The sequence below is a fragment of the Carettochelys insculpta genome, chromosome 4 (assembly GCF_033958435.1).
Source record: "Carettochelys insculpta isolate YL-2023 chromosome 4, ASM3395843v1, whole genome shotgun sequence".
Taxonomy (NCBI): Eukaryota; Metazoa; Chordata; order Testudines; family Carettochelyidae; genus Carettochelys; species Carettochelys insculpta.
The window spans coordinates 131,997,832-132,023,903 of NC_134140.1; the positions used below are offsets into that span (position 1 = coordinate 131,997,832).

The 26,072-nt window shown below is 41.9% G+C and overlaps 1 protein-coding gene across 4 annotated transcripts in view; it reads left to right on the forward strand.

Moving 5' to 3' along the window:
• Positions 1–2,118: 2,118 nt before the first annotated feature.
• The window catches only part of SLC20A2 (solute carrier family 20 member 2), a 70,637-nt gene continuing 46,683 nt past the window's right edge, over positions 2,119–26,072 (forward strand). For 2 of the 4 annotated variants that reach the window (XM_074993871.1, XM_074993875.1), the window contains exon 1: positions 24,949–25,063. The gene's annotated coding sequence lies outside the window, so the exon portion shown is untranslated. Of the gene's footprint in view, positions 2,335–2,477; positions 2,581–24,948; positions 25,064–26,072 lie in introns of those variants that run through there. The other 2 variants (XM_074993872.1, XM_074993874.1) reach the window with 2 other exon arrangements.

A 26,072-nucleotide genomic window follows, 5' to 3' on the forward strand; every position in this document is an offset into this window, starting at 1 on the left:
CAGGGTGACAGTGATGGTGGACCCGAGGTAAACGAACTTGTGGACGACCTCTAACGTATAGTTGTCAATGCTGATTGATGGAGGTTCAGCAATGCCCTGAGCAAGTGCATTTGTCTTCTTTAGGCTGATGGAAAGCCCAAAGTCCTTGCATGCTTTGGAGAAGCGATCCAGCAGTTTCTGAAGCTGGTCTTCTGTGTGTGACACTACAGCAGCGTCATCTGCGAACAGCATATCTCTGATGAGGACTTCCTGCACCTTAGATTTAGCTTTCAGCCTTGCAAGATTAAGCAGTTTCCCATCAGATCTTGTGTGCAAAAAGATGCCCTGAGTTGAAGATCCAAAGGCGTGCTTCAGGAGGAGCACGAAGAAGATCCCGAACAATGTCGGTGCAAGGATGCATCCTTGTTTGACGTTGCTCCTGATGCTGAAAACATCCGATAATGTGCTGCCATATTGGATGGTTCCTCTCATGTCTTCGTGGAAAGACTGGATCATCATGAGTAACCGTGGTGGACAGCCTATCTTGTGGAGCAGTCGAAGGCCTTGGTCAGGTGGATGAAGGCAATATAGAGTGGCTTCCTGTGCTCCCTGCGTTTCTCCTGCAGCTGCCTTAGAGAGAAGACCATGTCAATGGTAGATCTCTCTGCGCGGAATCTGCATTGTGATTCAGGATGCACCCTCTCAGCAATCTTCTGAAGAGGAATTTTCACAACAGTTTGGAAAAAGAGGCTGCTGAACTCTTTTATATTCAAATTTGACACATTAACATGTGGTTTGAACCAGGATGGGAATCTTCTACGTTATCATAGGGTCTCTTATGCATACTTGGCTTTATCTAATTCTTGGCTCGCCCCCCACCGCCTTCTGCCCCCTACTCTCTGATTTGCTTACCTTGATAATATTTTTCTGATTTGTCAACCTTGATTACTGTTTTTGGTTCTCTGTGCCTTAAATATTGAGTCTGTTCTGATATGGCTATAGTCTGAAGAAGTGGGTCTGTCCCATGAAAGCTCATCACCTAATATTTTGTTAGTCTTTAAAGTGCTACTGGACTGCTTCTCTGTACAAGGTATGTCTTGGGCCTAAATTTTCTGCTGGGTACAGGAGATTACAAAGAAACTGATTATTGCTCTCACATTTTCAAGTTACCACTGAACTGTCCCTGGAGTAGTGTTGAACAGTGTGGGTTTACTCTAAACTGTGCTAACCTTGTAGTGACCCACAAGTGTAGTGCACTGCCTGTGTACTTTGAGTGGCATAGGAACCCACACAATCAGTTAACTAACTGAGGACTGTGGATAGCTAGGGCACTTTTTCTTTTCATTCCTAGGGAAGCACCTGCCATTAGCCACTGTTGGAAGATGGCCCATTGGTCTGACCTAGTATGGCCTTTCTTAAGTTGTCTGTTACTGTCCCCACTCAAGGCAGTTACCCAGTGCAAACTCAGGAGTTTTGGTCTCTTAAGATCATAGCATTAGCACAGAAAGTCTGGCTAGTATCCTGGCCATAGTAACATTGTATAAACTAAATGAAGATGGAGAAATAATACAGAAATACTGATTTTGCCAGGAAAAATTCAGCCTAATTTGTAGACTATTATGCTAGTGATGGATTGTGTTTATACTGGAGCTGTTAATTGTAAATTTCAAGTGGTGGATTTTTTTTTTTCCTTTGAAAGCTGAATCAAGAGCAGAACTCATGAAGTTTCTCCTAAATTCCCCCTTAACTACTCCTGGACATGTGAACTGTTGTTTTTTTTTTAGGGTCTTAATTTGTTTGATGTGATTTAACAGTCAAAACACCTGCTGACCTGGAGCGCTTTTCTCAGACCGTGCCTGCTTGGTGGAGACGAGTCCGGAGTTAGCAGGCAAGCGGCTCACGCTGACTTGCCCCGCGGCAGTTCTCCGCTACCCTGGCCGCTGCGGAGGGGTGAGGGGCTGCACGCCCTCGCGGCTCCGAGCCTTCCCTGCGGCATGCGGGAGCGGGGGGTGGGCTCGACTCTGGCCCGACAGCGGGGGCGGGGTGACAGCCCCTGACGGAGATGCTCACGAGCCGTTATAACCGCCGGCGGGTTTAGGCCGTGTTTCCTCACGGGGCGCAGAGGGAAGGTCTGAGCGGCAGATACCGGCCCGGAAGGGGCGGGCCGTTCCCGGCTTTCCCAGGTCCGTGGGGGCGACGGAGCCGCAGCCTCACAGGCGCGCGCTTTCAGCCTCCGGTCCCCTTAGTAACGCCGTGACCTCACGCCCCCCAGCCCACCGGCGTTTCCGTATCCGGGTCACGCCGCAGGCGGTGGTTCTTACGCCGAGCGCGAGGCTGGAAGGCGCCTGCTGGGCGGTAAGTCGGAGCCGCCATCCCCGCGGCGTGGCCCCTCCCCCACGCGCCCGTGTCTGACCTGTAGCCAGTCAGCGCCTCCCGCGGGCGGGGCTGGCCCGGCCGGGCTTGGGCACCGCTATGCTCCGAGGCGCGCTCGGTGCTGGGACGGGCGGCCGCAGCCCTCGGCTCCGGCTCCCAGCTCGTGGGGACGGAGCCCTGTCAGGCGCGGCCGGCGCGAGAGACTGCGGGCCCTGGCACCTCGGGAGGGTGGGTGGAGAGCGGGGCGAAACGCGAGCGAAGGCGCCGGGGCGGCCCCAGGTGCAAACGTACTAGACGAGTTATTCGCTCCTTATGGGGGACTGCGAGGCGCCTGTGCGGTCCGCTTGGTTCGAGGAAGCAGCTACAGCAGAGCACCCCGGGGGCTTGTTTCCATTGCTCAGCTGTCGCGCTCAGGCATGAGGGCTGCCCTGATTCTTCGCAACCACGGAGATCGCCGCCAGGGCTTCACCTGGCAGGAGGCTGTGCGGTCCGTGTCACAGTGCCAAACCGCGCTTAAAGCTAACGTTCTTCGGGAGGGATTGTCCCATAACCAGACACTGGGTCACTAACCTTTGGACTCTTCTTTTTTTTTTAAAGCGAAGAATGTAGTTACAATCACGCAAGCAGAATTAGAGAAACTTAAAACACTTGCTTTGATGATAGAGACTATTCAGTTTTGGGCCGGTCTGTACAGCAAGGAGAGGTCAGTCAACTACATTGCTCAGGACTGTGAAAAGTAAGCTGGCGTAAAACCAGATGTAGATCAGTTGAAGAACTTTTGGATCTAGTTAGCCATCATCTTTCAGAGAGATGGACTTATTACCATAATGGAAGATCCCCTTCCATTGCTACAGTAAATATCTATGCTGTAGGGCCATAGCTGTAGTGTGTCTAATGTAGACTTATCCATCAGTCCATGAGACATCAATTGAAAAGAACAAAGGAGGCAGGTAAAATATAAATGGAAGTTGGGGGGCTCAGAGGAAGCTTGAACAGCAAGTGTCTGAGGTGATACAAACAATAGTTTCTTTGAAAGCCAAGAGCTTCTAGAAGGAAGAACCCATGGGAGTGATTATGTTCAAAGAAATGATGTGGAAAAACTGCTTCTTGGCATCAGGTTTCATCACAGACCTATCCCAGACACATCATTTTTAGGTATATAGCTGAGACATGGTCAGAGACTGATGTGTCAGAAGAGGAGATAGTGGAAAAATACCAAAAAATTGCTAGGCCTTGATGAGCTACACCCTGGATGATCTAGTTCTGAAAGAACTTAAGAATAAAGTGCTTACTCTTAATGAAAATGGGCAATCCCTCATTAAAACCAGTTGCTGTATCAGAAGATGTGAGGGGCAACAATGCTACCCCTATCCTAAAAAATGTTAGGGATTATCACAGGAATTAAAATAAAAATTCCTTGAATGGACTGCTCATAATTTTCCAAATTGGAGATTCTTGTTCCTCCTTTGAAACATCTGATACTATTAAGCAGGATATCAATCTCATCCATCACCTGTAGTTCTTGTGTTTGTAAAATGACTGTCAAAGCTGTCCCTTCTTAATCTAAGTGTTTAGTATGATTGACTGTCTTTAGATCTTGTCTGCTTTCACTCTGAATCTGTGTTAGTAAGAAAGTTATGTGCACTAATTCAGTCATTCCAAAACAGGTGTGTACGCGATTGGTGGTATGTGAGTTTGAGGTGTAATTAGCTTGCTTCACAACCATTTTTTTTTTTAAGAAGACAGTATGTGAACCAGTGAAATTTGGGAAGAGTTACTAATTTATTCCATAGCTTTGTTATACGATTTACAGAAAAATGACAGTTTAGACCAAATCTTTTAAAAAATAATGTTACTAGAAACTTAACTCACATCTGAAAATATTTTCAGTTAGTATTGTGTAACAGTTTCATTACCCTAACTGAAACAAATCAGAAGAAAGTGCGTTTTTTCCTCTTTGTGCACTCTCTTGCCCTTGCAGTCTGTCAATTTCTCCTGTTTGTTTTTTCCGTGGAACAAGAGATGCATGTTTTAAATGATAAAAGAGAGCGGAACAGAGTTAACCAAAATGATTCTTGCTTTTGTGAAATTGATTGGTTTTACTTTGTACCTTTTAAAAAATGGCTCTTGCTAACCCCTAGTTCTAGTATGAGTGTAGGCAGGCTAATAGAGAAGTTGCTTTCTTTCATAGTTGAGAGAAAGGGGATAAACCGATCTATTGGTATGTTTGTGTGGGTAAGGTTTGAGCAGTGTGGGCTCTCAATGTAGTGAAAACAATCAAAATGACTATCTTTTAGTTGGTAGTACTGTTGCATGGGCTGGCAATAGTTAAGTGTCCAACATATTGCGTGCAATACAGTAAATGAATCCAAATAGCCACTGGGTCCAGAGATGGTTCTTTTTAATACCTGTCCAGAAGAATACTCCATGGAATAAACAGAGAGTTCTTAATATTCCTCTTCTGTGCAATAGATAGCTCACAATAATGGAAATTGGAAAAGGTCCTGGTGGTTCATGACTGGATTCCAGAAGTTTTGCATTGTCACCAGTGAAAGGAACTGGCTTACAGACTGAAAAACATGATATTGAATCCTTGGATCAATACTTTTTAAAATTTTGGGGTATTTTGTTAAAAAAATTCTGGAGTCCCTTCCCTCTAGTCTGCAAAATGAAAGTGCAGATGTTTCTCAACATCTCTAATACTCCTTGTTTATTCATTTTAATAACACATTTAAATATCTTTTTAATCAATATAGACTGTCCAGTAACTGACAATTTTCTAGGCGTCTGCTAAATCAAAATAGAAGCAATTGTGAAGTGTTCAGAAAATCTAAAATATAGTATGACACTGTCTGTTCTCATGGAATCAGGGTAGAGGTATTAAAGAAGAGTAAGTTTAGCTCTTACGAGCTTTACTTTTTGCAAACCCTTAGATAGTTGGGTTATTTTGAGATGGAGTAAGAAGAGTGAAACCTTATGTTGTCCGGAGTAATTAACAATTACACAATGAAGAAATCGTGTTGAAGTGGCTTGTAAAGAGTGGTGCTTGAACCTTGAATGAAAGAGAAGTGGTGTTTTTTCCTTCTGTTGGGTAACTACACTGTGAAATTTCAGCAAATCATTGGCTGTCATTTGGTTCCTGTATTATGTTTAATGTTGTGTGATAATTTGGGGTGGATGTGAGGGAGAGTACTGTTCTAAACTTAACAGTAAAGCCAAAGCAGCTGGATACAACTGTTAAGCATGTGTAATTTAGGTAATGCATTTGTAAAATGTCCTTAACATTTACGAGTTAATTATCAATTTGAATATGAAAAAGTAGTTATTTTTCACGATAAAGACTTATGCCAACAAAGGGACTCACCTAACATCTGGTGTTAAAATGATAAATCACATTTCCTGCATCAGTTCACGATAGCTTGACCAATATCATACAGGAAGTCTCATTACTGATCTTCCAGTGACTTTATTCTTATTAGATTTTTGGTTCCAGTTGGATAGGACATATTTATGATCTTTTAAAAACTGTGCCAGATTTCACATAAGCCACATTTGTTTTGTCAAACGTTACATAGTCGGATCATTACATTTCCTGTTAAGTTGCTCAGTCCTATTTAAAAAGGCATTAAGGAATCTGGGTACCAATACTGCTGTATAATCACGGAAGGCACGTAAAGGAGATCTTACGTAATCTGGTTTTGTTCAACTCTAATATTGATGTGCCAGCAATTGATATGGCAGCAAATATTTTTAAATTTGCTTTTGCACGTGACTCTAGGGCTTTTAAGAAAGCAGTGCTGTCAGTCTGAGAATATTGAATTAAATGCTACAAGTAAAAGAGCTAATGTAAAAGATTCAATATTTAATAAATGTAATGCTTCCCATTCTCAAAGTACTTCATAAGCATTTCCTAGTTTCTGTAAATTACAGGGCAGATTTTAAAATTGCTCTGTGTCTTGCTGTTCTCAGTGAGTGGTAAAAAATAATCTTTGTAGTTATAACAAAAATATAAGGATGTTTTGCTTGGCATTGTGCATACCTGAATTCTGCTGGTAGAGCTTATAAATTGAATGAAGCTGCAAATGTTGTTAGGAGTCACAAATTTTTAGTGTTTGTGAGTATAATCATATTCCAAGCCTTGTAGGAGCTGTAAGTTTCCTAACTCTGCCAGTTTTGGTAATTAAAATATGTTCTCTCCAACACATATATTTGAGGCTTCATTAAAATTAATAGGATCACATGCTCAGCCTGGTCTAAATTGGACATTGAAGACAATGGACTTAAGCCAAAGTTTACACCTGATGAGAATTGTAGGACTGGAAGGGACTTGAAGAGATCATCAAGTCTAGTTCCCTGCATCGAGGCAGGACCAAGAAAACTTAGACCACTTCTGACTAGTATTTGTCCAGCATGTTCTTCCAAACTTTCCATCATGGAGATCCTACAACCTCCTTTGGAAGAGCTTAACTACCTTTTATAGTTAGAATTTTTTTCCCTAATACTGTATCTATTCTAAATCTCCCCTTGCTGTAGATCAGGTTTTTTACTTGTTCTCCTTTCAATGGATATGGAGAACAATCGATCATTCTTCTTTATAATAGCCCTTAACATATTTGAAGTCTGTGGTAAGGTGACAGATCCACTCTTAGTCATCTTTTCTCAAGACTAAACATGCCCAGTGTTTTTATTTTTCCTCATAGGTCAGATTATTTGAATCTTGTTTCTCTCCTCTGAACTCACCAGTTTGTCCACATTTTTGCTAAAGTGTGGTGAATGGATTGGGCACAGTACTACAGCTGAGGCCTCACCAATGTTGAGTAGCATTAGCTCGCATGTCTAATGCACAACATTCATGATAATCTGCCCAGAGCCTTTTTCTCAGCTGTCTCATATGGTTGATTCATATTTTATTTGATTGAGATCCACAATAACTCTGAAATCCCTTTTAGCATAGCTAGCCACTTATTTGATTATTTCCCATTTCATAGTGGTGCATTTGATTTTTCATTTCTAAATGTAGTATTTTGCAGATACTCTATTTCATCTTGTTTATTTCAAACCAGTTTTCTGATCTATCAGGATTGTTCTGAATTCTAATCCTGTTCTTCAAAGTGCTTGCAGGCTCACCTAGGTTAGTATCATCCACAGCTTGTATAAATGTATTCTTTACTCTGTTATCCAAGCCATAAATGAAAACATTGACTAATATGAGACCCATGACTGAACCTAGCAGGGCATAATTAGGTATTTCCTTCCAGTTTGACGGCAAACCATTGATAACTTTTCCCTGAGTACAGTTCTTCAGGCAAATGTGCACCCACTGTATCATAATTTTTAGACTACTCTTCTTGGGCTTGCTTATGGGAATGTCACGTGGGACTGTGTCAAAAGCCTTAAAAATGTCACAATATGGCCCAGGAGCTCCAGTGGCATAGTAATTATTGGATGCTAAATTCTGTCAAAACATGGGGTTTCAGACTTCATGGCACATTGTGAGAACCACAGAAGAAGCCTCTGCATGTCTAGTACTGCCCAACACCACTATAAACTCTGAAAGTAGGCAGATGGTCTTAGTTAAGACCACAGCATATCCTGGTGAACAGTACCGTCTCATGGTTTATTTGTACTCCCTTAGCTGCATTGATCTGTTGTCTCTTGGTTTTTTTATTTAGATTATAAGGCCTTTCATACAGGGACTGTTTTTAACTTCTTTGTACAGCACCTACCACTGGGGATGGGATGAGGAGGGAGGGTGTCCACGATGTGTGGAAGTCTCTTTGTAGCTTTCAGTTATTAGTCCTGGTGGTTCTCTTTTACACTGTTATGAATTTATGACTTGATAATTTTGCTTACATGTATATATGAATGGGGAGGTTTGACCAGAAGTCCTGCTGGCCTAATGTTGTGTGATCAGTTGGGAGGCTTGTCATGGTCTTGTGATTCTGTTTCCTTTTACAGTCCCACAGAGGACAGGAGTGCCATGGCCACGGGGCAGCACAAAGGAGCGGGTAAGATGGTGTTCAGCCCCTGTTCAGTGGAAGATGGAAGAGTTTTAACAACTACAGTAAACCCTCAATTTAATGGATCCTAATTTAATGGACTTGGAAAATAATGGATGCTGTCCACCAGCTGCCGCCCCGACCCGCAAATAAATAAATGTAAAAAAAAAAACCAAAAAACCAGCAACTCACCAGAGCAGCTGCAGGGCTGAAGGAGTTCTGCCATGGTTGGGGCCACCAGGGCCCCCACAGCAGCTGTGGCTGCGAGGGATGGGTGATGAGCTGCTTATGGCAGGTGAGCTCAGAGGCGCTGCGCTGTAAACAGTGCAAAGAACCTGCTGCCGAGCTCTCTCTCTCTCCCCAGCCTGCTACATTCCTTCCTGTTCTCACACAGGGCACTCCCTCGTGTGCCTTGCAAGGTGCCTCCAGTTCCACAGATTCAGATTTAATGGACTTTTGGCATTAATAGACACCCTTCCCCCTATTAGTTCATTAAATCAAGGGTTTACTGTACTTACTTTTCTCATCTGAGGGACTGAAGACTGCCATCAGTGGACATGGAGAATAATTGATCATTCTTTACAACCGCCTTTAACATATTTGGTGTCTTCCCTGTGCAGGAGAGGGTGGAAGAGTTTATAACTGCTTCCAATGGAGAAGAAGTAACTTTCTGTACCCAAGAGATGGGTAGTAACTTCTGTTGGAGGGAAACACTGCCATATTAGCTCTCTTCTGTATATGGCTCAAAGCACTGCAAGAACTGTAGTGTGAGAAGACCTGGCTACAAGATTGAGCACCCTAGGTGTCAGTTTGATCATGCCCATAGTTACAGGAAATGAGTAAATTGCAATTATCTGTATTACGTAGTTGGGCTGTATTTTAACCATAGTGGGGAGTGCCCTTATGTTGTAACCTGGTGTGCTGACATGGTGCTTCTGTGACTGAAGATGCAGCCCTTGGTGAGTACATGAAACAAGACTGCTACTTAAGAGAAGGCTCAGTGTCGTAGTCATGAGAGTAGAGGTAAGATCAATTACTCTGCAGTCCTGTCCTACAAGTGGTCCTGTAGCACCTTAGAGACTAACACATTTATTAGTTCATGAGCTTTTGTGGGTAAATCCCACTTCAAGTTGAGGAAGTGGGTTATACCTATGACAACTCATGACCTCATAAACTTGTTAGTCTCTAAGGTGCTACAGGACTGCTTGTTGCTTGTGAAGCTAAAGACTAGCATGGTTACCCCTCTGAGACGATCTATGAGTAGTAAAAGAGCAGGAGGGAGAGGTATTTTCTGAAATCACCTACAGATACTGAATGATGTGCGAATACAGACTCCCTCTCCTTTAGGATAGTTGGTGAGGGGACAGACAGTGAAAGCTTAGTGGTACTGCTGCAGATGCTCTGCAGCATAGAGTAGGGTGTGTGTAGTGGGGGAGTGATTTTGCTGAAGGTCTACCAGGTGGGTGGGTGGGGGTGTGTGTAAGTAAGGCAAATATACTGATACAGAGAGTGCATGAGAATATGAAGGCCTTTGACTGCTGTGGAATAGGAGAAACAAAAATGCTGCTCATTCCAGTGGGTGGCGAGCATTTAGTCAAGCAGTAGGGATTGTTATCAATCTTCATGAGGCGTGTTATGCAGGGCTAGGAACTAGGCTTTCTTAAAGGGATGAAAGCTTAGCTCTTCATCTGACCTTTGTGTGGAATGTCTAAAATCCAGGGTGTTACTACAGTTTAATAAAAAATAATTCCAAACTCCAAAACTAACAGACTTGACAAATAGTCAAAGGAACTAATCTTCAATTAAAAATAATAAATGTTTTTTTATTTCTGCGACAAGGCCTTTTAATTTAATATGCAGTGGCAGGACTCAGTGAACTTCTTCAGGACTGGAAAACCTCACTTTTTCCATTTTTCGACTAGCATTCTTGTCAGTTACACCCACATGTTCCTTAAAAAAATAAAGCCCCTGGCAGAAGTCTATGAATGACAGCTTTTATGAGGATTGTTTTAACATAGGTGAAATCTGAAGGGGATTTATTTAAACTGGGAGAGCGTGATGAAATAAGAGTGGGTAGATGTAAAATAAACTTTATCTATATAAATGCAAACTGAAATCTTACCCAAACTTAGGGTTAACTGTACGCATGGGTGTTAGCCAGTGGCTGGGTAATGTGCGGTGAGGTACCAACTATGCCCTTGTTACCATCCGAGTCTTTAACTGCTAGAGCGCAGGGCTCTGTCACAGCGGGCAGTCTGGGCCAGACTGATGGATACCCCATGGTCCTGAACACCCAAGTCTTTTACTGCTAGAACAGGGAGCTCCGTCGCAGCGGGCAACCAAGATTGGTTGACGGGTGCCCCAATGGTAGCACTAAGAGCCTTTGCACACCTGAGACTTTAACTGCTAGGATGCACTGTCCCGTCACAGCGGACAACCAGGGTGGTTGACGGGCGCCCCAGGAGTCTGCCACGTGGAGGCGGCACGACTCTACGCTAGGCTCTTAGCGCACTCACCTACGGCCAGGCTGTGATAACCAAACGGTTAAAGTTCTTTTATTGTGCCAGCTGTGTTTCAGTGACAGAGAGTAACAGCAGTCAGGCTTAGATCTTAACTAGTTACAAGTTTATTAAGCTACAGGTGTAAGCATGCGGTTACAAAAGGCTATTGTCTACTTCTTTATGCTAGCAGAGTACAGGTGTTAACAGGTTACATTACAATTCAATACCATGCCGTCTTAATGCAACAGCATCTATCTATAGAGCTCTATTTCTTTAACTGTGCGCGCCAAAAGGAGACCTTAATATGGGTACATCTTACCCTCCTTAATATGGGTATATCTCACCCTCCTTGCGTCTCGCGATACCAGCGTAGCCAAGCTAGGATTGGTCACTCAATTCCGCGGAAAGACGAATACGAGGTTGGGCGTCCCCAGTTGCGGTCCTCGGGAGGCAATCACCTGACCCGACCAGCAGGTAGTTGGTGAAGATGCACTCAGAGTCAGAGTGCTGCTGGGCCCATCTTTATACCCCTTGGGTCACGTATCCTCTTTCTTATCAGTGGTGCCAGATCGTACTGGTCTGTCTTTTGTGACGCCAGTTTTTACAAGGGCAATTCTTACTTAATTTGCACTTGTAAGACAGGAGATAAGCAATTTTGGGAGTACAGGACATTCTCTTACAAGGGCAGAGATTCCTCTTCTGGGATGGCTGTGTGGGCGCATCAAATCCATCAATGCCGGCTGGGGTAATTTCCTGAGGCCCCCCTGTTAACAGTTAGCCTGCTAGCCCTCTATCTGTGTTTTCTGTTTCTTAGGGTCATGATGAGCCAGCACATCTGGGCCCCTTTAGGAAGGCATCAAAGACTGTGCTGTTTAACTGCTGTTCACTGCCCTGTGTGCTCTGAGGCACCTTAGAGGGGAGGCAAAAGCTGGTCTGTAGTGGGGAGATTTTTGTCTGGCTACAATGGGTAGTCCCTAACTAGGGCCCCAGTTAGTAATGCTAACTAGGGCCCCAGTTCTATATACACACACGTGTCTAACGCTGCACGTGGAGCTATGTTCACATGTGAAATCAAGCATGTGTCAGGATTTTATCCAGCGACTTTATAGATTGATTTTCTGTTTTCACAGCTCATTAGTGCTGGTTTTTAAAATGCAATACTCAGTGTTTATTAGCCTAGAGACATTTTTTAATAATGTAAAATGGATCGTTATATTTAGAGAGAATTGAACACGAAGTGGAAGTGTTGCTTACTAAAATATCGCCTGTGTCATCCAGAAAGAATAAGCTGTGCTATCCTTTTGACTGACACTGTGGGGTGGGAGGTTTAAATTCCTGGGTAGAAAGATGTATACTGGTTGTGGAAAGGAGTTCCATGTGATCGTTTTATTTATGGCATGTTTCTCAGATGTCTTTCCATGAATAGAGCAGCTGTTGTGAACTTTAACGAGCATGGATCTGTGAGTGAGGTTATCCTACTCTCTTTTACTATATTCAGATATTGTATGCCATGATGAGCTATATCAGAATTAGTTGAAGACTCTAGTTGGTAAATCAAGCAGTCATGTAGTAAACACATTTTAGTGAAAGCAGATAGAAAACTTAAGCGGAGAAAGGGTAGTTCAATGTCAGTAGAAGGGTTAGGTTAGGAATACAAACTGGGAGCTTATGTTAGGCTTCCAAATCCATTTCTTTAGTGTTGAGGGCTGAAGAAAGGACAGGGTTGGCAGAAGAGGAAGGTGGGAGAGATGGGGAGATAAGAGGGATTTTTTTACTTTCTTTACCTAGCTTCTTTACTCGGGTCCATCATGTTAAGTAGTTGTAAAGCCATCGTATAAATGTTTCAGGGATTTTTCCCTCTCTTTGGTGATGAGCTGTGCATTGCTTGCACTGAACAGTGCTTGTGGATACTAGAAGTCTCTGCACAGTAGTAAGGGGACATGGAAGCTGTGGCAAAGAGGAATTTATATCACAATTCCTTTGTTAGTGAGTACTGTCCATTTGTACAGTTTGTAAAACTCCCAGAATGCCCTGGAAACAGTTGTGTGAACATTGCAGAAATTTTTACCGTCACTTGTTTGACTGAAAACCCTGAGTTTTCTTCAGCACTCCTAACTTCTTCCCTTTGCTTCGGGCAGGTATTCTTATAAATGGTATGTTTATTTCACTAAAGGGGAATCTTTTGCGGGTTGGGGCCACTGACCCATAGACAAATCAAGGGCCACACATGAGAAGCAAACCCCCCCGCCCTCCCCAGAAAAAATCTCACTGATGTGAGTCCCCACCTGTATGAGGGCTAGGACTATGGGGTCTGTGCAGGAGTGGGTTGGGGGTGTTTGATCTGAACCAAAGTGGAGTGGGTTAATGTGGGCTCAGTGGGTGTGTCTGTGCATGGGATGGAATGGAGGGTTTGGGGTGTGGGATCAGGGAGGAAGGGGTTCGGAGGGGGTGAAAGGATCAGGATGGGTTTGGGAGGAAGGGTGCAGGGAGGAAAGCTCAGGAGCGTTTTAGGGGCATAGGTCTGGGCAATGAAGGTGCAGCTTTTTTGCTCACCCCCAGACTCACAAGGCTCTCTGCTCCGCCTCTGCCTGCTCCCGGGCACTGCCCTCCATGCTCTGATTTTGGCTGGAATTCTGGTCAATCAGAGCAGTGTTATGAAGCCTCTGGGCAGGTGGCCAAGGCCCCTGCTGTTCCCCCTCCCTTTCCCATCTGGGAGAACAATAGTGAGCAGCAATGGAGCCTGGAGCCGCTTCCTACCCCCCAGCAGAGCCCACAGTCTGGAATTGGTCCTGGCTTGCCTGATCTGGCCTGTGAGGCTCAGGGCTCCAAACCCTCAATGTGCTAATGCTATGGAGGGGAGCCTAGAGCCTCAGGATCTGGATCTCTACAAGCTGCAGCTGGGGGTTCTGCACCCCTGCACTAAACATTTGTTGAATGAGCGGATGTTGCACTATTCTGGGCAGAGGGTAAGTTTACAAGCTCTTTCTTTTTCATAAAGGTCAAAGCCGGAGAGACCTTCTGGGATCAGAAACAACCATTTGGCTCAGATGATTGCACTATATGAATAGTGATGCTCCAAGAAGTAATCGCAGCAAACATTTAACAAGCAAATGTGTATATGAAAATGTTGAGTCTTCAGTAATTATCAAATAAAAAAATCTAATTGCAGATAATCTTTAAGCAGCAATAGGAGCTAGATTAGCTAAATAAATTATTTGCAGCTGTCAGGAGCCCTCAGCCCACAAACTCTGTTGCTATCTAAAATGTGTTCCTCCTTGAGAAGTAGCAGGAAGATGGACTAGGTAGAACTGTCATCTAAGATTTCAGAGGGCACCATTGGCTTCCAACTCAAACATAGTGGATGGGTCTTATGTGCCACAGAGGGAGAGTTCCTTCGGGCCACCAAAAGCCTAGCCAGGGAGACAGTCCTGTCCATCAGTCCCTCTGGTGGACAAATATCAGCCCATGGGTCGAATCTGGTCCACCAGGATTAGTCCCTAGCAGGCTTCAACCTCTATATTTACCTGTGCCTCTGCATATATTGAGCAATGGTAGCCCTTGTTGGTCACAGATCACCATTTGCAGCCAATGGGAGTGGCAGGAAGTAGTGTCCCCCTCTTGCTGCTTCCCCTTACTCCCATTGACTAAGAATGGCGATCAGCAGCCAACGAGAGCTGACATCACCTGATACCTGTGGAGGTACTGGTAAATATAGCAGCAGCAGCCCACCAGGGGTTAACCCTAGCAGGTCACTTTTTTTTCTTATTCCCCCCCTGCTCTAGACCTACTTGGCTACGGTGTGCCAGAAAACACAGGACACAGCAGAAGAGCTTGTTGATGAGTATGGTAGCTCCTGCCTTCTTCTTAAGGGTGAGGGAGAGCAGGAATGTGAATTTGAGTGGATCCAGAGGGAGACGTGATTGGTTGAATACATGCCAGCCTTCTACCAGCCTCTTAAATTCGGGCATCACGTTTTTCTGGATTGAGTGGGATGAATTATATTTTACTTTTCCTCAGTTTGTGTTATTAGTCTATAGTAGAGTTTAGTGAAAAAGGATAATCTGTTACTTGCTCAGAGATGTTGGAGAAAGAAGGGAAATGTGCCTATATCCAGGGGCCCTCTGTCAAAGTTTGAGCAAGCTGTTCATATGTGAGCCAATGACTCAGGTTTGCCTGGAAGAGTGTGTTCAGTCATGCTCACCCTATCCAAAAATATGGAGAAACAGCAGAAATAAGGAGCTTCAGTGGTGGATGATGGGAAATTATTAGAAGCATGAAAAGACTTTGAATGAGGAAGAGAACAGAGAAGCTAAATAGTGTCACCCACTTTCCCTCTACAAGGCCAAGAGGATAAAAGCAGTACATTAAAAAACTTTGATAAGCACTGCATGCTCATGCCATATGATGTTACTGAAGTCAAAGCTTAGTGAGTTCCCAAGGAGGCTTAGACATTTATATAGATAACAAGAACACTGAGTTTTATGTTAAATAGGATTAAAAAGAAATTAGGCATATAAACCTTCACACAAACTGATGGGGTTGGGAAGGAGTTTTTCCTGTGGACCAATTACATCACTGTCCTTTGCAGAATTTCTTGCATCTTCCTCTGAAGCATCTGGTACTGTACAGAGGCAGAACGAGGATTATGTAGACAAGAGAGACCACAGGCTTGATCTGATATGGCAGTTCTTGTGATCTGCTATGGTGTCCTGTCCCGACAGAGTTTCCACGAGAAGGACTGACAGGGGTCCTTTGACATTTTCTCAAGCAAGCCACTGCATCCTATAGACTCAGTCCTCTGAACCCTTTCTTTTAATACTGCTTCAACAAAAAGTTCTCTACATTTTTTTTAAATGAAAAATAACATCTGCATTCTTAATACTAACGTAAGTATGGAGTCCAGGATCGCTCTAGGCACTGCTGCTATACAAATATGTAATCTGGCACATGTATAAAGATCTAGATTCTTGTGCAAGCAGGCTTCTTTTTGAAGACTAGTTTTCTCAAGCATAACAAGAAATACAATAACATACCCTTGTTGCTTTAGCTGACTGTAAAGTGTGTTCTTTCCAGCTTTTCAAACTGACATTAAAGGGTGTTCTGCCTAACATCAGGAATTTTAGGAAATGCGGAAGATAAAAGGGGTTTTGATGGTCAGAATAAAGTAGAGCACACTGATAGAGCTAATAGTTTCAGCAATTTTTACTCAGCTCGAAGACTCTGCTGGCAGTATTGGCACAGCAACAATGGTTGTAGATGGTCTTTACCTCCTAGTAAAGTCATTTCCCTCCTCCCCCCTTGGAAAAACTCTCTTTAAGGGTCTCCAATGGTCTGTATCCATTCAAGCTTTAGTCGAATGCTACTTCATCTACTATAATCTCAAGGCTTTGGATTTGATTGGTCTCAGGACTTGAATGAGATTAAATCAGCTGGGATAAAACTGAGGGTTATATTCATAGACTGGGACTATCAAAAAGACCAGAAGCCCATCAGGTTTAGTTGGGATGTGGACTTCATCGGAGTAATACAGTCCTTTGTAACTTTACAGTTAAATTACCCTAAGGTCAATGGAGTATATGTGTGGGTGGCAATTATATATCAGTTTTGCACCAGTGTTTTACAATATCTAAATAACGTCTGTGCCCTGGTACCCTTTACACCTAGAAGACAGGCTGAGGTCAGGTCAACACTAGGACTTAAGGTCCATTGTAGATAAACAATTCTAGTTATAGCAATTGCATAAGAATGGACGTACGGGGTCAGACCAAAGGTCCATCCAGCCCAGTATCCTGTCTGCTGACAGTGGCCAATGCCAGATGCCCCAGAGGGAGTAAACCAAAAAGGTTATGATCAAGTGATCTCTCTCCTGCCATCTTATCTCCAGCCTCTGACAAAGAGAGGCTAGGGACACCATTCCTTACCCATCCTGGCTAATAACCATTATTAGACCTAACCTCCATGAATTTATCTATTTTGCATAGCTTGAATTGACTAATCTACAGTTGACTTACCTGGCTTTCCTCACCCAGGAACCTCCCTTACTCCTTGCGAGATTGAGGGGTACTGGGGTCAACCCCAATAGATTGATTTTGTGCATTCCCACTATGTGGGTGTAATGAAGACATACCTTTAGAAAATATACAGTGGGGGAATCTAGAGGAAAAATTTGCATGGGGTCGGGAGGGTAAATATGTTTTCCATTATGGTTGTGGTGTAATTAGGTCTCCTAGGGAGTCCTGCAGATGGAATTTGGATAGCAAGAACTTAAATCTTATTCAGCAGTGGGTGGGTTGGCAATTTCTCTTAACTGTATTGGCTACTGGAGATTAGATCCAGAGGATTTGGCAATAGATACCATTTTCTAGGTCACATAAGGAAAACTTAAGATCTCCTCCCATTCACACAATATTATCGTGGTCAGAGGCTCAAAAGGAGATTATTCTGCTGACGTCACTGCTGGCACTATTGGAGCTCTCTGGTCTTGAAATAAAATTCCTTTTCCCCCAAAGAATCTCAAATCAAATTTAGGATTTTATTAAAGACACAGACAGAAGTTGCTGTGCATCCTTCTGTTTTCACTCCTGTGATGTTTCCTGTTTTGCTTCTTGAGATACAGGTCTCATGATGAGGAGCTTCTTGGAAATGGAAGAATCCGGACGAAGAAGAGTCACAAATTTAAGAAGTTGGCTCAAGTTTTCATTGCAGGCACTGGATGTTTCTGAGACCAAGCCCTGTGAGAAGAGCATGGGCAAAGAAGAGGGAAATGTATATCCAGCCTTTATAGGAGGAAGCAGGGACTGCTGGATCTGAGAGGACATTACACAAAGAGCATATAACTTTTCTTTTTTATTTTTCCCTCTCCTCCATGAACTATATAATACTTATTTCTTTGTTCTGGAAGTTTAAGAAATAGCACTCATATCTGTGTCTTTAATACAATCCTGGCTTTCCTTTGAATTCACTCTCTGAAAAGTGTGAATTCACTATACTTAGATTCTTGATTGGATAGCTGCTGCTTTGTATTTTTGAAATAGATTTTCTTTTTAAAGGAACATACTGGCTGGGTCTACATGTGTCCCTTCCTTTCGAAAGGGGCATGTTAATGAGCAGGTTTGAAATATGCTAATGAGGCATTGCAATGAATATGCAGCACCTCATTAGCATAATAGTGGCCGTGGCGATTCAAAAGTGCGGCTTTTTGAGTCACGCACCGCCCATGGAGACGGGACCTTCTGAAAGGGCCCCCCCCCCCCAGTTTTCGAAAGCCCTTCTTCCTATCTGGTGATCGGAAGACGGGCTTTCAAAAACTGGGGGGCGGGGTCCTTTCAGAAGGTCCCATCTCCATGGGCAGCACACAATTCGAAAAGCTGCGCTTTCAAATTGCTGCCGCCACTATTATGCTAATGAGGTGCTGCATATTCATTGCAGCGCCTCATTAGCATATTTCAAACCTGCTCATTAACATGCCTCTTTCGAAAGGAAGGGGCTCATGTAGACCCAGCCCCTGAATTCCTAGAGAAGTTTTTTCAGTATGTACCAGTTATGGAACATTGCAGAGTCGGGTTTTGCTTATATTTAATAAATCAACTTGTTATACAAATTATTCTAAACGTGCATTTAAGTGTGAGGGGGAAAAATTCCAGTCCCATCTTAGAAACAGAAAACCTGTTTGCCTCCTGGTGTATTTACTTTACTTTATAAAATGTTCCTGTCCTGTGACCAAAAGATTGAAGGCGTGTTCCAGAGCTGAGTGCTTCTCACTGAGCAAGGCTTGTGATCAGCTTCTTCCCATCCAAATCAAGGGTCTGTTTGCTGAGGCATTTAGCTGATTCCGGTAGCCCTGGTTTGGGACAAAGAGAGAGAGAGGTGAATAGCTAATGCCCAAATCATACATGGATTTAGAAGCTGAAATTGTTACTGTGAATTGTACCTTAAAACAAATTGGAAAGGCTTTGGAGATCATGGAGCACAAGTTTGATGTGAAGTACTTTGGTCAAGCTGTTAAAAAGTCACCTGAAGTTTGGGTCTTGATTCAAGAAAGTGATTTTTTTTTTTTTTTTTTTCTTTCAAAGTGGCCAGCAACTCCTACTGATGGTAGTGGGGAGCTGTTGGGTGTTTAGGACTTTAAAAATCAAGTTATTTTATTCAAAAGCATAGCTTTAGGTTCTTCTTTTTTAACATCTTGGACCCGGTATGAAGCATCTCCAAATAAGCAGCTAGTCCTGTTCAACACTACCTGAAGTTTTTCAAGCTACCCATGATATTGCCGAATGTGTTATGATCATGTAATTATACCTCATGTTTATCATCAGTATGTGCAAGGGAGCCTTTAAAGTGTGCCTGACAGGTACATTTAAAACTTTAACTTAATGTAGCTGTGTTTATTGAATAGTATTTCTGATTAAGGTGAATAACAAATCTGCTGCTATTTCTAAACTGAATTTCAATAATGTAACTGTAATCGTTTTCTACGCTTAATAAAGTGTTAGTTATCTTTTGCATCATGTCTAAATGCTTTTGGGCTTGGGATTTTTATATCTTGAAATTTCATAAGTTTAAAGGTTGAACATCTCAAGTCTGGCACACTGGGGACCTGACTGGTGCCGAACAGGAGAATTTAATGGACCACAGAAGGTCAATATTGTCTAGCAACATTACCAACACTTCCAGTATACTGGCGTCTTAGATGACATTTAAGGGTAAATTAGAGCTAAATAACAGCACAGAACACTGTTAACCAAAAGTGGCTGAAAACAAACTTTGAGACCACAGGAGGCTTGGTCATGACCATGATAAGTAGTCACCTGGCTAAAATCATACCAGATTATGGTTGTTGCCTGATGAGAGAGTGTTGGATTGGTGAGGTTCAACCTGCAGTAGTTAGTAGATATAGTTCCTTAATGATTGATTTCATAGAATCATAGAAGAGTAGGACTGGAAGGGACCTCGAGAGGCCATCAAGTCCAGCCCCCTGCCCTCATGACAGGACCAAGCACTTTCTAGACCATCCCTGAAAGCCATCTATCTAACTTCTTAAATATCCCCAGTGATGGAGATTCTACCACCTCCCTTGGCAATTCGTTCCAGTGTTTGATCACCCTGACAGTTAGGAACTTTTTCCTAATGTCCAACCTGAACCTCCCCTGCTGCAATTTAAGTCCATTGCCTCTTGTTCTATCCTCAGAGGCAAGGAAGAACAAGTTCCCTCCCTCTGCCTTATGACACCCTTTTAGATACCTGAAAACTGCTATCATGTCCCCCCTGAATCTTCTCTTTTCCAAACTAAACGAGCCCAATTCTTTCAGCCTTTCTTCATAGGTCATGTTCTCTAGACCTTTGATCATTCTTGTTGCTCTCCTCTAGACCCTCTCCAATTTCTCCACATCCTTCCTGAACTGCGGTGCCCAGAACTGGACACAATACTCCAGCTGAGGCCTAACCAGCGCAGAGTAGAGCAGGAGAATAACTTCTTGTGTCTTGTTTGCAACACACCTGTTAATGCATCCTAGAATCATGTTTGTTTTTTTTGCAACAGCATCACACTGTTGACTCATATTTAACTTGTGGTCCACTATAACCCCTAGATCCCTTTCTGCTGTACTCATTCCCAGGCAGTCCTTTCCCATTCTGTATGTGTGACACTGGTTGTTCCTTCCTAAGTGGAGCACTTTGCATTTGTCCTTATTAAACTTCATCCTGTTTGCCTCAGCCCATTTCTCCAATTTATCCAGATCCTTTTGAATTATGACCCTATCCTCCAAAGCAGTTGCAACCCCTCCCAGCTTGGTATCATCTGCAAACTTAATAAGTGTACTTTCTATGTCAATATCTAAATTGTTAATGAAGATATTGAACAGAACCGGTCCTAAAACAGACCCCTGCAGAACCCTACTAGTTATACTTTTCCAGCAGGATGGAAAACCATTAATAACTACTCTCTGGGTATGGTTATCCAGCCAGTTGTTCACCCACCTTATAGTAGCCCCATCTAAGTTGTATTTGCATAGTTTATTGATAAGTATATTATGTGAGACTGTGTCAAATGCTTTACTGAAGTCTAGGTATACCACATCCACCGCTTCTCCCTTACCCACAAGGCTCATAATTCATATAATTTCACTTTCTAGTAAATAGATGTACTTTGAATAATTTATTAGTGTGTTGGAAATGGTTTTACAGTTTATGATAAGGGAACATACATTTTAGACACCACAATGGACAGTATATCCAGATTCAGCTTCCAAAGCAATAACTCTTCTAAACCTGTATTATTTTGCCAGGTAAAGAAACAATGAACATTTCCATGTAACAGAACTACTAAATCATAATTTCATTCAAATCATATAGTCTGCTTTTAGGGTTTTTTAATCAGTGATACACATTTGCTGTATTACGCTGGTCTCCTGATCTATAAGAAGCTCCCTGCTAACGTTAGATGTTCCCATGCTACTGTGATGGGACCATATGAACACCCAGACTGTCCATTCTGTGGTTATCCTTGGTGTAACTTTTTAGGATTCTTCAGCTGCTTATGCACAAACCAGCACATTTTAAAAAAAAATCAGCTCCTAACCATTCATTAGATTGGAAAATGAAATCCTGCACATTTATTAGTGTCTGTGTCTGACTCTTCCCATTGCTGGTGTCTCTCCCAGTTTTGCTTGTTTCATGATAATTATTGTTCAGATGGGCATTTCTTCAAGGCACTCTTGTTAAATGGTGTTTAGATTTCTATTTAAACGTTACTGGCTGTAGAGAGCTGGTAAAAATGAGCGGGACTTGTATGTGATTTTTGCTTCTCTTATATCTTGAGGTGCAGCTGTGGGCATAGGAAGAAAAAATCCCTAGAGAAATTTAAGCATTAGTAGAATTTTGGGATAAGCAGATTAGGAGAGGGTGCAATCAATAGCTTTTTTTTTTTTTTTTTTTTTTTTTTTGGGTCTTTGAAGAAGCATTATCCAAAACAGCCTAATGTATTCCTCTTGTTAATGCCAGTTTCCCAAGAATTGAGCACAGATTGCAGCAGACTGTTTTCATAATTCTGGATTGTTCTGGATCACGGAAATATACTTTTTGTTGATTCTGACTAAATTACAAAGTAATTTAGATACCACAATGAATCTTGTCAAGAACAAGAAGCTCTTAGAGGAATTTGTGATATATGGATCTGGTGAAGACCACACCAAAACCATCTCTCTTTCAGAGGGCTGGATATTTTGGTTTTAATGGGAATGAAGTCATTTTCCATCCTCAGATCTGTTCATTGCTTTTTGTTTGTTTTTGTTCTTTGTTTTGCCTGTTTAGTCAGTGGTATGCCATAATAAAGGCTCTTATTTTAACTGTGATGGAAAACTTTTCTGGGATTATGAGTTTTCTCATGACTGAGGTCCATGATGTTGATGGAACCATCATAAAAGCTTTGATATTTCCTTTTATTATGTTTACTTTTCTTTGATTTAAAAGTTTAGATATTTTTGCGTCTGCATTTTAAAATGAAGGATAAAATAACCTCTGTGATAGTGCAACTTTCCCTGGGCTGCTCTAAAACAACTGCAGACAACTGTGTTATTCAGCCTGCATTACTTCATGGGGTTGGAAGTTCTGATTTCAAGATAAGCAGTAAATTCGTTTATTGAACAAGACACAGGAAAGTCTTTTAAATGGCCTAACTCTCTGCATCTGGGTGCATTCATTCATTATTACTGAGAGATGAATGGGAGTTTGGGGGAAGTAGGGCTGGGGTTTCACTCTTGGAAATTCTCACTTCACAACTTGAAGAGAAAAGGTAAATGAGACTTCAAGAAGAATATATATTGGAGTTTTACCAAGTCAGATGTCAATAGGTCAGCATTGATAAATAGGGGGAGTATATTTTAAACCCATCTCTGTTTTTATATGCTAAAAGCTATTCCAAAAAGTGGATGTTTTGCATTCTCTCACACATCACATCTGGGTCCCAAAGCTACAGCAAGGACAGCGACAGGCAGTTTACTTTTAAGAGAATTTCCAGATCTGAAGAAGTGGGTCTGTCCCACAAAAGCTCATCACGTAATAAGTCATTTTCTTAGTTTTTAACGTGCTACAAAACTGCTTTTTTGCTTGTGACGATAGACTAGCACAGCTGTCTCTTAATGGTAGTGTATTCAGTCTCTTCATTGGGGCTACTTGAGATTACCTTCACTCAGATGTCAAGAATCTGCAGGATTGAACCCTGGTCTGTATTACTAAAACAATGCCACTTAACAGGTATAGAGGGAGCAACAGGAAAATGCCAAGTGCATCATGTATTCCCACCGCCTGAAATTTGTGAGCATAGTCAGCAATTAGTCCATAGTCAAAAGGAAGGAGTCTACAACCAAACACAGATGTGATTTCTTAACTAAATTATCAGGTATAATACAAGCGTAATAGCATTTTTGATTCAGAACATAATTAAAGCAATGTTGTTTGAGGCATTGTTGACTGCTAGAGTGGATTGAATTTTATCTGCCTCTGGCTTTAGGTGTCTATGTGTTGTTTTGTGGTTGGAGTTTTGTCTCACTAATTCTTTTTGTGGAAGACAATGTAGCCTTACTAGTATGTATGATATTCCTTGTAAAGAATCAAGTCACTTTCACATTCATTGTTACACATGGATGACTATGTGTGAGCATTGGCCTGTTAAACCCAGGATTGTGAGTTCAGTCCTTGAGGGGGCCATTTAGGGCAAATAGATTAAAAAAGGATGGTTCTTGGTCCTGCCAAGAGGGCAGGGGACTGGACTTGATGACCTCCTGAGGTCCGTTCCAGCTCTGAGTTGTGTATCGCCATATATTATCATCTCCAACTTAATCTAGGAACAGTCAATCAGTATAGAAATTTCTAAACACTCCTTACTAGGAAAGATACTACTACTTACTTAATCCTTGTACTCTGAGTGGCGCATGGATCATCTACAACATCTCCACTTCACTCTGTCTTGTTACAAAACTTCTAGCTGAAGCTATGAGCTATTGAGCAATGTCAGCAGGAGCTACAGCTATTGCAAGAGTTACCCCAACTGGACAGGTCGAATGGTAGAGACCAGCAAATTTGGATCACCTCTTTCCAAGGTAGAAGAGGTTGGGTTAGGGATAACAACACCATCCATTTTTAAAAAAAAATACAGAAACATCTACAAAGGACCTGACAACTTAGGAAAGATACTTTATTCAGCTCTTTTAAGGACAAGATTTTCATAACTGGATGAATAATTAGGCTCCTCAATCAATGGCCTTATTTTCCCCGAAGCACCCAAAAAATCTTACTGCTTTCAGCATTTTTCTAAATCTGGCCATGCTTTAGGAATGTAAATATAGACTAGGAGTAGGAGCATAACTCTGCTTCCAGTTCTAAATATTTTGGTGGAAGTGTTCAATTTAGAACATAATTTATTGGTAAACCTGAAAACTGTCAAATTATTTTCTGACTGAAATCTGAAATCTTATGATTGAAATAGTACAGTAAATATCCTTTTTATATAAATCAGTTTATTTCTACTGTATGATAAATTTAAAATAGTTAATGCAAAGATCTTTTGTAAATAGTAATGCAAATATCTTTTAGAAAGGTAGCCCAGGAGATGTACGGGAAAAATTTAAATCTTCGGTAATATATATTAATGTTTTTCATTTGTAGGAAAAGGGATCAAGTTTTGATTGGACATTTTAATGTGAAGCTTATAATAAAGTTTGGTGTGAGTCACTCTTAAAGTCTTGTAAAAATTCATGTGTATATTTAATTTTATACACACTGAGTTGTCCCAAAGAAACTGGTGGAACTACTGCTCACACAAAGTTACGCACATGCAAACATCTCTGTAGTGCTTTTCAGGTAGTGTTCATATTTGAAATAAATAGGCACTTGTTTTTGCTTTTGAATAGCAGACTTGCTATCGAAGCAGAGGCTTGTTGTGAGAATGAGATTTTTCTCCCTATTTGTGCCAGTGCTTTGAAAATTGTAGGAGTGAAAGAAAACGTTTCTTTTAAGATGAGCATAGTGGAGTGGTTTGTATGGTTAATATAATCATGACGCTGTATTGTGTTTTATCAGTGCCCGCCTCCGGCTGAATAACTTGTTAAGAGGAGGCAGATTTTCACTTAGTGAATAAATCCCTGGACGCACGTTGATGCATGTTGATGTTGTCTTGGCTGCTCTCCTGTGTGGGAGTTAATTTTATCCAGGAGCTGCTGTGTAAGTTTTAGAACTTTTTACCCAGTATAAGTTTGTATGTTCCATTGTGACTATGCTGAATGTGATCAGATACTATTTTAGAATTCAGAGAGAGTGTGTGTGTGTGTGTGTGTGTGTGTGTGTGTGTGTGTGTGTAAATAAAATCAGGAGGGCAGACACTCAAAGAACAAATTTAGTTCTTTCTCTTCGAAACAACCTGTTAACTATTAAATGGATTTTCAAGATGTGTGTCTAACAAGATCTGTTTTTGCTGTCTTTAAATATGTATTATTTGGTTTCTAGTCCAGAAACTGAAATCTGTAGTGCCACGCAATTAAATTTGGTTTGATTAAAAAGTTTGTACTCATTTGCAGAGGGGAAAAATCCTCAGTTCTTCCAGAAACTGTCTTTAATTTAAATCTGAATGAGCAACAAGGAATTGAAACTTTGCATTTGTTTTCCCAGCTTTTTTTTTTTTTTAAAAAAAAGTATGGTGAATTGCCTCTCTTAATAACTACTTCACATAATTGCTTTTTGTGTTTTTAGTGAATCCTTTCTGGAAATATTTCACCAGCAGAACAAAATACCCATTCTTAATGCATTGTATGGATTGAACTGGAACAGTTGAGGGACGCTTGCCTGTAAAAATGAGTAGATAAATTTTTAAGCTGAAATGGGGGGCAAGTGTTTTTAAGCATTCAGTTGAGTTGAGGGGCGGTAGTAACAAATAAGGAAAGCATCCTCTGGAAATTTCAGTAGCTGAAGTGAATAGACCCTCCCTCCCCCAAGTTAAACTTGATCCGAGTCCTGGAAAAACTATGAAGAGCAGTACTGTTACCCTGTAAGTAATTGCTTAAAGCTGACTTAAACTTCAATAGGAGGGCTGTAGTTGAAATAGGAATTGGCTGATACACTGACTGCTTCTATATGTACTGTGATTTTTTTTTTTTAAGAGAAGTCAGGGCATCTATGGTGTCCTGGAGCATAAAATTTGTATCATAGTTGGCCCTGTGACAGATGCTGTGTCTGT